General features: G+C 44.9%; 1 protein-coding gene across 1 annotated transcript in view; it reads left to right on the top strand.

Annotated features, from left to right (window-relative positions):
• Nucleotides 1–12,524, top strand: part of zdhhc8b (zDHHC palmitoyltransferase 8b) — a gene marked incomplete at both ends in the record, with an annotated part of 88,127 nt that overhangs the window by 947 nt on the left and 74,656 nt on the right. The gene's annotated exons all lie outside the window — the stretch shown is intronic.

The raw sequence follows: 12,524 nt of genomic DNA, 5'->3' as shown, positions 1-12,524 counted from the left end.
ATAGGAACCCTTGACACAGGCCAACCAAGCGCAGAATAGACCCATCCACTTTCCATCAAAGAGTTGCTGCAGGCAGATATTGATGTAGCTTAAATGGTTTTCATTGTTCCAGACAAGCGAAGGACAGGCTCTTGACATTGGTTCATCGACACTCACTGTGTTCAGGCCAGGGTGACTCCATATTCACACAACCCATCAACAAGCATTAAGATCATCCAGGCCAGGGATTTTTTTTTCTGAGACTATAGGGAGATGACAGTGGAGGGAGCGTATCTGCAGATTAATTGAAGAATAAACATGTTAGAAATGATTTTTCTCAATGCAATGTGATGATGACAGCGTATGACAAAAACCTATCAGTCCCAGTGGTCCAAATGATGTGTCATGGGATATTAACAACTAACATGATATCGTTTTTGATTTGTTTGTGATTTATCCTTCCTGGGCTGAATCAGGAAAATTGCATTGCCTTAACAGAGTGGCTACGCCTGAAGGAAACATATGGCTGTGTTGCACTGGCAGTTTGGATTGTAGCTCCAACAAACCCATAGACACACACACACACCTTGGACTACCGGCTAGGGCTTTGCATAAACAAATGCTCTAATTTACAAGCCTCCGTGTAGTATGAACACGTTGTGGTTTAGGTGTAGTCATAGACTGTATAGAAATATGGACGTAGCCACAGTGAGGTCACTCATTGGTTTGTGGACTTCCATTTTGAAGCCTCGAGTTTGACATTTTTGACCGTCGCCATCAATGGGCGAGAAGAAGAGCCGCAGCGCTGCCTGCTATTGGTTCGTGATGATCAGCGAGCTGCGCGATCACTGGACAGGCGACCTGCCAATCATGCCCCCAAACATGGTCTGCTTTATCGTCTATTTGACTCTAAATGCGGCCATAATTTAAAAAAATGAACGTTATACTGTATTGATGAAGACTTAAAACTAGCGATTGAGACCATCAACTCAGTAGGAAACTTTACTGAGGTAATAAATCAAGTGAGAAGTCGGGCCATTTTCCCATTGACTTCTATCCAATCGGACTTATTTTTGCAGCCATAGACTGTATAAATGAGTGAGTTATATAATAATGAATCCCCCATATAGTTGTCATGAAGGGTGAAATTAGAGACCAAGGCCATTTTTGAACCAGGCTGTAAACATGTTTATTTCTGCTGTAAAGTTGGACATTTTAACATGGGGGTCTATGGGGAATGACTCTCGTATAATGGAACCCCCCGGGGGGCGTCGCATGTAGTACAAACTAGGCCATGCCGCCCATTCTGATCCACAGTCCCTTATGGTGAAACCAGGCACACTTAGCCCTGTTCGGAATCGGTCCCTATGACAGAAATAGTGGACTATTTAGTGCAGCGGTGTCAAACATGCGGCCCGGGTCCAGATCCGGCCCCCCAAAGGGTCCAATCCGGCCCAAAGGATGACTTTGAAAAGTGTGAAAATTGCACTGAGAAGTCCTTGTCCTTCAATCCAATGTGAGGCAGTTGTGAAGGCTAAGAGGTACCAGGTTTCAGGAGCAAGTTCAATAAAGTCGCCTATTCATGTTATCTGTATTAATCACTAAATGATCAGCTATTTTCATTACCTGACATACCTGTCATACCTGACATTACCTGACACACACACACGCACGCGTGTGTGTGTGCGTGCGCGTGCGAGTGTGTGTGTGTGTTGTTTGCATGCTTAGTCAACAGTGTGTTAAAAGCCTTACAGTTGCCAGCAGGCCACTTGGTGTCATATGGGCCATGGAGGATGAGACTTGGAGCCAGCGCTCACACACACACGCACGCACGCCGTGGTCCGCGCCGTGGTGCTAGTGTGTCTGGCTTACTGACGCCTGGCAGTTTGTGCTTCCCTCAGAGATAGAATTAGAACACGTTAGTGCAGAATTATTTATGTGGCCGCAACAGAACCACGAGTCGTCACTATAAAAACCCATGTTAAATTAAGACTTCAGTCACGGTGAGAGCCAGGATATTATTAATCCCACCGTATCTGTGTCTATAACCAGATCCCGTAGCTTAGACATCTCACTGTATCTAGATTACACCCAGCTGTGTTTGGCAGGGCTGCATTCATAACACCTAGGTTCTAATATTAAGCTTATAATATAAATTCTAATACTTCAGAGTGGCTCAATCACTGCCAAATAGGGGTGTAACAATACGCGTATTCGTATTGAACTGTTTACAACACATTCAGGCGGTGTCTCGTCATGCTCAATGGGTCAGCAGCATGGGGAAAATCCTCCCGTTCTCCCCATTCAGCATCGTTAGCATTTAGCTGCTAGCCCAGCCCAGGCAGACAGGATCGGGAATTCAACCACTGCAGTAAAACACACATCTGAACAGACATCTATGTACCTGCTCTTGAATCTCCAATCCTGTAGTGTAGAGCCGCAGCAGCTTCTGCTGGTGAGTCTGCCCATTGAGATACTGTATATGGGTTTTTTTCCCCCACCGTCCAACCATTCGTCCTACTGACACGATACCGGAACTAATGTTTTGTGGGCGTTCCCACATAGACCGATTGTATCTATAGGTATGAGGCTTTAGGTTCAATACGCATCACAAACCAAACAAATCTTTCACTGCTGAACGGTTCAAGTCTTCTACAAGGATATCATAGTAAACTAAAACTGAGACTAAAAAGACGATAAAAGTAAAAAAAAAAAAAAAAAAAAAAAAATTATTTACGTCGTAAATTGAAATGTTTTTTTTAACTAGACTGAAAATAAATAAGTAAAATAAATTAAACGTTTTAAAATAATAAATTAAAAGTAAAAAAAAAAGGTAACTTTGTTGCTGTATGGAAAATGTACTGAACCATGACACCGCTGTGTTGTATTGAACCGAACCGTGAATTTTGTGAACCGTTAAACCCCTAATGCCAAATGCATCCAATTTGTCCTGCTATGGAAACAAAACAAAACAACAAAGACTGACCATTATCATTTGCTGTCAAGCCTCTAGCCCAATTTGAATGGCATGAATGGTTAGATGTGTTAGAAAACCATCAATTGATCCTCTAGATGAGCAGTGTGTTAAGCAGTTTTAGCTGAGTCGGGGCAGATTGTACAAGAGGCGGTGGCATTTAGAGGCAGCAGCTCCCCCTGCAGGCCGAGACGAGATCCAGACATGAGAAAGAGAGGCTGAGAGGAAAGACAGGCAGGCTGAGAGGAGAGCCGGGCATGAGAGAGAGACAGGGCCTGCCCGGAGTCTAATCTCCAGCTTCCACATCTGTTTCCTCCCTTTCACCATGGATCCATTGAATTGGACTTAATTCAGATTCCTGCAGAATCCCATTGTTTTCCCAAAGTTTCTTTTTAAAGATTTTTTAAAGCCGTTTCCGAATTTGTTAGTGAAGGGATTGATCAAATGTGGAGTTGCAGGAAGATGGCGAAGAGAGGGGATGGCTTGCAACCAAGGATTCCTATTGGAGCCCCCAGCATCATATATACGGACTCATCCATTCCCCTTCTGAATATTTGATGTCATCTATTTTATATTCAACAGTTGAGACGCCCGTGGGGGGCCAGAGGTCCTGGTGCTCCACGGCGCTCACACTTGGTTGTTATGGCTGAGCTTGCCACAATGAAGCATTGTGGTGCTACAGAGACGTCCCAGCCTACAAATGATATTCTCCGGACATAAGAGAACATGCTTGTCTGGTACAGAGTACAGACCCCAGTAACAATCACATCACATTTTTATTTTATCTTTGTCTGAAAAAGAAAATATCTGTCAGTACAATCGCAATATGATTTTCTTGCCATATTGTGCAGCCCTACTATTTAGTTGCTCATGTAGCAGGGCCTGCTGATGTACAACTACTGACAATGATCAGGGGCACCAGTTAGTCTGAGCTGTCATGGAAAAGTCCAGTTAGTCTGAGCTGTTCTTTGAATAGTAATGGAAAAGTCCAGTTAGTCTGAGCTGATCTTTCAATAGTCATGGAAAAGTCCAGTTCGTCTGAGCTGTTCTTTGAATAGTCATGGAAAAGTCCAGTTAGTCTGAGCTGATCTTTCAATAGTCATGGGAAAGTCCAGTTAGTCTGAGCTGATCTTTCAATAGCTATGGGAAAAGTCCAGTTAGTCTGAGCTGATCTTTCAATAGTCATGGAAAAGTTCAGTTAGTCTGAGCTGATCTTTCAATAGTAATGGAAAAGTCCAGTTAGTCTGAGCTGTTATTTGAATAGTCATGGAAAAGTCCAGTTAGTCTGAGCTGATATTTCAATAGTCATGGGAAAGTCCAGTTAGTCTGAGCTGATCTTTCAATAGCTATGGAAAAATCCAGCTAGTCTGAGCTGATCTTTCAATAGTCATGGAACAGTTCAGTTAGTCTGAGCTGATCTTTCAATAGTCATGGAAAAGTCCAGTTAGTCTGAGCTGTTCTTCGACTAGTCATGGAAAAGTCCAGCCAGTCTGAGCTGATCTTTCAATAGTCATGGGAAAGTCCAGTTAGTCTGAGCAGATCTTTCAGTAGTCATGGAAAAGTCCAGTTAGTCTGAGCTGATCTTTCAATAGTCATGGGAAAGTCCAGTTAGTCTGAGCTGTGCTTTGAATAGTCATGGAAAAGTTTAGATATTTTATTCATGAAAGTGTCGCACAGAGGATAAAACTTGATTGATAACCTCCATCAAAAAACCGCCAAGGTCAAAAGAATCCCGCAAGACTTACTCTGCTGATTGGACAAGCGGTTGAAGGCCATGAATCTGCCCTTAATATTTTCATAACTTCCATGCAGCACACTCTGCTGGTCTGTGGAGATCATTGCTGTTTTTTTTGTAGTCATTCTGCTTGGCACGGCCAGCTTTGTCAGATTAGATACAAATGTAATTTCCTCTGTAATTCCTCTTCCATCAGCACCTTCGGGTGAGGCCCTGGTGAGTGACCACTGCAGTGCGGGCGGGGTGTCGCCTCCAACAGAGCGAGGAACATCACTCCACTTATACAGACGATGAGGCCAGCGTTATTGGTTGTGCTAAAAGCATTTTCTTGTATTAATATCATCCTGGCTGAGCTCCATCCATAACAGTGTGTGCTTTTCATAATGATTTATTCACTTATTATGTTTTTAGCCACAATCCATTCAAGAGACAATTCTCACTTTGAGACTAAACAGTAGTTGATGTCAACCAATTTGTCAACCCACGACAGTATCTCATATCCCATATCCCATTTAGAAATGGCTTAAAAATAGCTGAAAAATAAAGAAATTTCCTGGAGCCAGCTTCAGTCTTAGAAGACAAAAATAGACCCCCACCCCCCTCTCACTGGCACACCATCAGTTTCTTCCGGATTCAGAAACCTAAATCATTCTTGATTTTCAAATTCCTAAGTGATAGGAAATGCAGATTCCTTCCTAATGATGGTCAAGTAAACGTCAGTAAGAGTGAATTTGACGTCTAAGCTGCTTTACATACCGTGACTTTGATCTAATCGCCGTCGTACAGAAAACGAACCCAGAAATGCAAACGGAGCTAATTTTGGACGGATTCTGTCAACGCTTTGTTTGAAAATGGCTCACAGCAAACTAATTTGAAACAATAGAGACAGGAGGATGGCTCACGCTGCAAACTCCAACGGGAGCGTTGCACCGGGCGGACTCCATCGCTCGTCTATTTTTACCCGCTGACTTTGACAGTAATGAGATCAAAAGTATATTTCAAGGATTTTCTTGATCTACTAAACAGGCAGAGTGAGTGTGGAAGAGTTGAGGGACTTCCAATTGGCTAGCAGCAAAGCAAATAACATGCATCTGAAGACACACACAACGTGTGTGTGTCACACACACACACACACACACACACACACACGCACACACGCACACACACATTCGCGGCTAGTCCATCAAGTGTGGCAAGGAGCTGCCATATATCATGCCATACCTTGTCTCCTGCCTAGCCAAGGTATGTCCAGCTGTTGTGTCTCCTCAGAGTAAGTCTAGGGCAGTGGTGAACTACTGTGGTCCTCATCATAGGGGTCCATGACGGGCTCCTAGGTGGACCTCAGCAAAACGAAATGTAGTTTCAGAATCACACCTACAGTTTATTTTCTCTGGTCCGAGTCTAGTGGCAAATTTGACTTTCATACCACACACTTTTTGACAGTTTATGCCAAAAATGCCAAAAATAAATAAATAAAACTAGTACTTATTAATTAATTGTAGTTTTATATCATAATCTTGTTACTTATTGGAAAACAGAAAATCTTAGTGGTGACCTCATTGTGTACTGATATTCTATTAGTTTTAATTTTTTAATAGACATACAAACGAAAATGACCCAACTCTATATTCATTCGACATTGTGTATTCTATAGCCGTGCGCATTCAAGGAGCCTGGCATGCAGTAACTTTGCAGCCCAATAGGTGAAGTGTAGTTCTTTGGGCCCGGTGTCGGGTGTATTATTACAACTGAACAGAAAAGTAATCTGGACCTGCCACCTCGTCTTCCCCTCTATCAAGGCTCACCCAGGCCCGCGCAGCAGGCTGCTGACAGAGCTTCAGTCCAGACGGACAGGACTGCTGTGGATCAGTTAAAGAGATCCAGAGAAGTTAAAGGGCCCACTCATCTACTTTACTTTACTTTACTTTACTGTTATGTCATTTTACTAATATGTCATTCCATCCCACGCTCCCTGACTGCTTGACCACTGCTTGACCACTAGGTTAAGATCATGCTCACAGATCTACTAGTTCCTTGGCTCTCTCCACCACACATCCTTGAGCAGACTTCTGCCGCACAAACAAATGTGTAGCAGCTTCAAGCTGCATGGGGGAGGTGCAGCTCCATTCGCTTCTGTTCTAATTGCCACCTTTGCCGACATTTTTAGAAACGCCACAATGAAGCGGCCAGTGCTAAAAGCTAAGTAAGGGTTAATCACCGTCGAGTAGGTGTGCGTTAAACAGCTTAAGGCTGGTTCGCCTCCACGCGTTTGTTGTAGAATCCTTCAGCAGGGCCGGTTTTATAATGTGTCCCCTGTTTTGTGGAGGGAAGTAAGTGGTTCTGATGAGGCACTGGGGTCCAGTAAAACTCCATTTGTATAAGACCACATGCTTTTAGCAGGTCTGAGCAGATCCGTGTTTGCAGATGAACATGATGCACTGTACCATAGAACAAAACCCAACAGCTTAACCTGCAGCAGTGGGTTGCTGCTAGACTAGAGAATCCACAATGTGAATCTTGTTCTTGAGCATGATGTTTCCAGCCTGCTCCGAGTTACATCTCCAGCATCAATGTGACTCGGTGCCTTTTAAATTAGCCCGTCCTCCTGTTTCTGCCCAGCTCTGAACGTGTGTTTTTAGTTTTTGCAACCTTTTGCAACACAAATCTGACCAATTGAACATGCCTCAAAGAACAGGGAGGGAAACGCCTTTTTTAATTGCTCCTAATCTGTCATCCGTACTCCAGATCAATCGGGGCGGGATGAACGATTTACATTTCATGTCGTATGCCGCCGCCGCCGCCACTTTTTGATGTGTTCTTTTTCTCCACGTTCTATTTAGAGTCTCTCGCTTTCTCTGAAGCAGTGACTTTTCAGAGCCGAAAAAAGAAAGAAAATAGAGTAAATTGGGCCTTGTGTGATGCCATAGCCGGGGCTAAACGGATCCATGTGCACGACGGCAGTGTGTGGGCGGAAAGTGCGGGAAAGTTTAGCGAGGTGCTCAGCCCCGCCTCCTATCCCCCCCACCCAACCCCCCCCCCCCCCCCCCCCACCCCCAGCGCTGGTACGAGCCGGGGGCCGCAACATGTGGCATTCATTTAGACCTCCAGGCTCCAGCCTCTCCCTCCGTGGGCGTCTCCGCCCTCTTTCCCCTCCTGTTGTTTGTCCACAGGGAGACCATGACTAGCAGCAGTAAGTAGAAACAGAGCCGTGCCTCCTGACACGCCCCCCCGGCTAGAGCGGCGTTCAGAGCGCTCGAGGAAGTGTGTGTGCCCCCGGAGCGTGTTTACAAGAGCGTGGCCCTGTGTCCGTCTCCGGGACAGACGGGAAGAGTGGCTAGATCGACTCTGTGATTAGAAGGGCAGGTCTTTTTCATTATGTTTGGTTTGGTTTACAACGATGACCCGACCGACACAGCAGCCGGCCTGGGTTAGACAAAATGTGTTTTCTTTTAGGCTCATCCCCCATATCTATCATTTTAGATTGAAATTAGAGATCGCTTTTTCCTGAATGCCAAAAACATTACAAAAATGGTGCGTGACCAAGGGACACTCTCCCCCCGTTGAAACCATAATTCTAAAACGTTCAAAATGTTGCATAAAGCTGCCTTCACAGTTCACAATGATAAGCGATCTTCTGCTCCCTCACCGCGAGGCAGAGCAGAGAAAGGTCGGCGGTAAATAGGTCAAAGTTGAAATCATTTGAACTTTGACCTCAGCGCACGGTGGCAAATTTCGAGCGGGGCGCGACGCCAAGGGTAGCGCTGCCGCCTAGTCGAGAGGCAGAGCTCGGAAACATCGGCACAACGGGCGCAGAGCTGTTTTACCGTGGATCGTGTGTGTGTGTGTATATCCAGGCTGTCACACTGGATAAGAATTTGTTCTATATATATATATATATATATATATATATATACAGTAGCAGCCTAACTTTAGTGTGAGATGAGTGAGACGACACAATATAAATACAAGCAGTCGCCCCCGGGCCTGGAAGCTGTGGATGCAGGGAGTGAGAAAAAGCCCTGCTTCGGCCCACTTCCTTTGTAGTCCACTGCAGAGGAGAGCTTGTCCGGTCATGGCCGTCACACGCTGTTACTTCACCTCTCTCTGGACACTTCAGGAATAGGCATCAGTTTCATAAAAAAAAAGCCAAATGTCTCCTTGTACTTTTTTTTTGTCTCTTGGATCCAAATCTCAGAATATTTTTGTTGTTGGATTATGATTTTGTCCAGAATTGCCTGGCATCACTATCTCTAGAGCGATGACGGCGAAACTATGATCAAAATAGTCATTCTTCTACATTCTCAGTTCATCCATTTGCTGGGGACCCCCTGGAACCTCCTCGAGGACTCCTGGTGGTCACTGGACCCCACGTTGAGAACCACTGCAACACAGTACAGTCCTTTCCCCCCCTGCTTGAACATACAGAGGATTCATGTGTATGTTTTTCTTATAGCTCTATCTGCTTGGTGGTTATTTCCTCTGGCAAGCTGATAAAGAACCTGTTGAATTTGAAAGAATGGCATTGTCTGTTTTATACATTTGCTGCTTTTCTTTTCTTTTCGTCCAGCTTCTCTCTGTTCACCGTTGTGAACAGAGAGAGTTTGAGTCATCTGTATTCCATAGCAGCTTGACAGCGAGGCTATATTATGCAGATCTCCCGCAGTGAAGTGCTGCCTAAAGTAGCCTACACAGCTTCCAGCCAATCCCTCGCCTTTTAATCCCCCCAACAGCTTCCAGCCAATCACAAGACACCTCCCATTCTCATGATATCCAACCCCCTGCCGCCAAAACCTGGAACTGGAAACGCAAATACAGCTCTGTGTTTTTATGCAGAACAAAATGAGTCATCTTGGCTATGAAATCCTACCCATAGGCCATAGCTACACTGTAACCTTCTATATCTCATAGGCCATAGCTACACTGTAACCTTCTATATACCATAGGCCATAGCTACACTGTAACCTTCTATATACCATAGGCCATAGCTACACTGTAACCTTCTATATCCCATAGGCCATAGCTACACTATCTCAAAAAAGCACTACAGCCGGACCACAAAAACCCCGAAGTAATCCCACTGAAGCCGAGGGTGGGGCTTGCACATGGACTAGATCGTAGGTGGGTTAGTGCGCTCGCCGCTCAGACCAGCCAGTGCATTATCCATGTATCAAATGTCTATTCAAAACAAAGGCGTCATGCTCAACACTGAGGATATTATTAAAACAGGCATTTAATTCACAACAGACAAAACATATTTGGGCCCTCAGGCCTTCATCATCGTCTGTGGAATAGAAGTCTGTTTCTGTCTTATCGGGTAGTTTGATGGTCATGTGTGTGGAGCGATATATCATTACCACAGTTGGAAAACTCAAAGCTACGGTTTGAAAGGTTGAGGCGGGGGGATAATGTCCTTATTTGTGGGGGCTTTCGGGTCTCGTTGAAGAGGCGGATGGCAGTTGGGAAGAAGCTTTTTCGAGAGGTTCTGGTCTTCTGCCAAGGGGGATAGCCTCAAAGAGTTAATGCTCTGGGTGGAAGGCACACTTGTAATTGAAGTTTGAATACGTTGTGAGAAATTGTGGAATGCTTGTAACTTAATTAATTACGCTGGTCACATGTATTAATGTTGATTGTTCCCTTGTTGCAGGCTGGGGAACTAAACTATAATGTACGTTTAGTTTAAGTGATTATTTTGTTTTAGATCTGATCAATATAGAGGAGGGGTGCATCTTGTATGCAATAATTGACTGTTGAGCCTTGGGGTGAGATCAGATCATAGACCTGATACAAGTACAAGCACTCGCTTGATATTCACATCCCCAATGACATAAAGGCCAAACGTCATAAGCACTGACCCTAGAGCAGAACACAGTAACATAAAGGCCAAGTCTCTTCATAAGCACTGACCCTAGAGCAGCAGAACACATGCTTACACAAGAACCTGTGTATTGATAACGGACGGCTGATCTGCAGTGGAACAGAAAAACACTGCATTTGTGGGTTTCCTTTCCTCTGTCTCAAAAAGTCTTATCTGGATGTGTCCTCAACGGCAGAGAGAGTAGAATCTGGTTTACCTCTATCTGAATCTGAATGTGAAGTGATTTCATTTGACATCCAACACTTGTTTCGCATTGGCTATTGGTGCTTTTTCAAAACCGAAAAGGAAACCCACAATTGCTGCTCAGTGCTCAGCTGTGATGTTTTCATGACACAATTTGACCATTTGTGATATGAAATGTGGAGAATGATTATACTTTTGATGTTGGTGAAAGGAAGTTGTTGGTCGCAGGCAGCAGTGACAGAGACATCTCTCTGCCTGAACCCTCTGCCCGAAGAGCAGCCACCCGGCCAACTCCCAGTCATGGACTTCCTCTGCCGTGTTTTCTTTGGCCCGGCAGTGTCTCAAATTCAGCACAAAAGCCAGTGTCTGTGTGCGTTATCCAAATACAGCTAATGAAGTGACGGTCACTGTATCGTTCACTGGAAAACAAGGACAAGACGTTTGCCACTGCTTTGGGGACACTGCACTTTCCAGTTCCACTCATCCTTCCAATAATTCTTCCCATGGAAGAATCTATACTTAAGTAATTGAAACCATAACAAGGCAGTAGCCTGGGCATATTAGTGTTGTCTACATAACGACAGATTTTATACTACGGTAAATAATGTGATATGGCTCTTCCAAGCAGTCTTTTACAAGTGGATTTGGTTGTTTGGCAGTGTGCAGCCACAGTAGCAAGAGCCGGTGTGTTGTGTAGGCTCTGCATCATGTCTTATCTCTTCCAGGGTGAGGAGGATGTTTTCTGTTAGTTTGGCCTCTCTTCTCCAGGGAAATCACTGAAATAGTCCATGTGGACTCAGGACCCACAGTCTCACGTGTTTGGTGAAACGGTTCATGTGAAAACAGGCAGAAACGGTGTCACCATGGCTAATGTGCTAAATATCAACAGGCACAGAGCCAAATGAGCCATGTGACTAAACTAGGCATCTCGCGCGCTATGCGCACTCGATGCCGCTGTGCGGCCTCTCCCGTATCTCGGCCTCGCCTATTGCCTATTGGCGCGGTGTGTGTGTGTGTTTGTTGCTCACTAAATGTTATTGCATCAGTGATGTCACAATGCCTCCTTGTGTGTGGCTGTGTGCACCATTATGATATCACTGATGACATAATCTCTGTGTGTGTGTGTGTGTGCGTGTGTGTGTGTGTGTGTGTGTGTGTGTGTGTGTGTCCTATGACATCACTGATCAGGGCTTGTCACAATGCCTCATTGTGTGTGTGTGTGTGTGTGTGTGTGTGTGTGTGTGTGTGTGACATCACTGATCAGTCTTGTCACAATCTCTCCTTGTGTGTGTGTGTGTGTGTGTGTGTGTGTGTGTGTGTGTGTGTGCGCGCCCTTATGACATCACTTTTGACATCATCACTGATGACATCACATCATTAGCTAATTAGCTTAATTAAAAAATCCGGCTCTGTCAGGTCACCCTTTACACCCGCTGAAAGTTTCAGCCCGATCGCACTTGAAACGGCGTAGCTGTGGCCGGACACAGAATTGAAACATACAAACAAACATATAAATATCGCCCACATACTCAATTTTATATATATAGAGAGATAGAAGTAGAGCCCTAGGGTGCCGACGCTCGGAGCACCGTGTTTCGCTGTCACTCACCCGGGCCCCGCTGTATAGTCCCAGTTAGGATCTCCGCTGGAGTGTTAATCCAACCTTGGCAGCCATCTAATTCTGTGACCGGGTTCGAACCCGTCAGCGGAGAACCCATTTGATCGCAGCTGACTTTGTTTGTTGTTCCCAGAATCTGTCGCTTGCATTGCATCACTAC

Source organism: Poromitra crassiceps (assembly GCF_964638095.1).
Source record: "Poromitra crassiceps genome assembly, chromosome: 10".
NCBI lineage: Eukaryota > Metazoa > Chordata > Actinopteri > Beryciformes > Melamphaidae > Poromitra > Poromitra crassiceps.
This window is presented reverse-complemented; position numbering and strand designations above follow the sequence as displayed.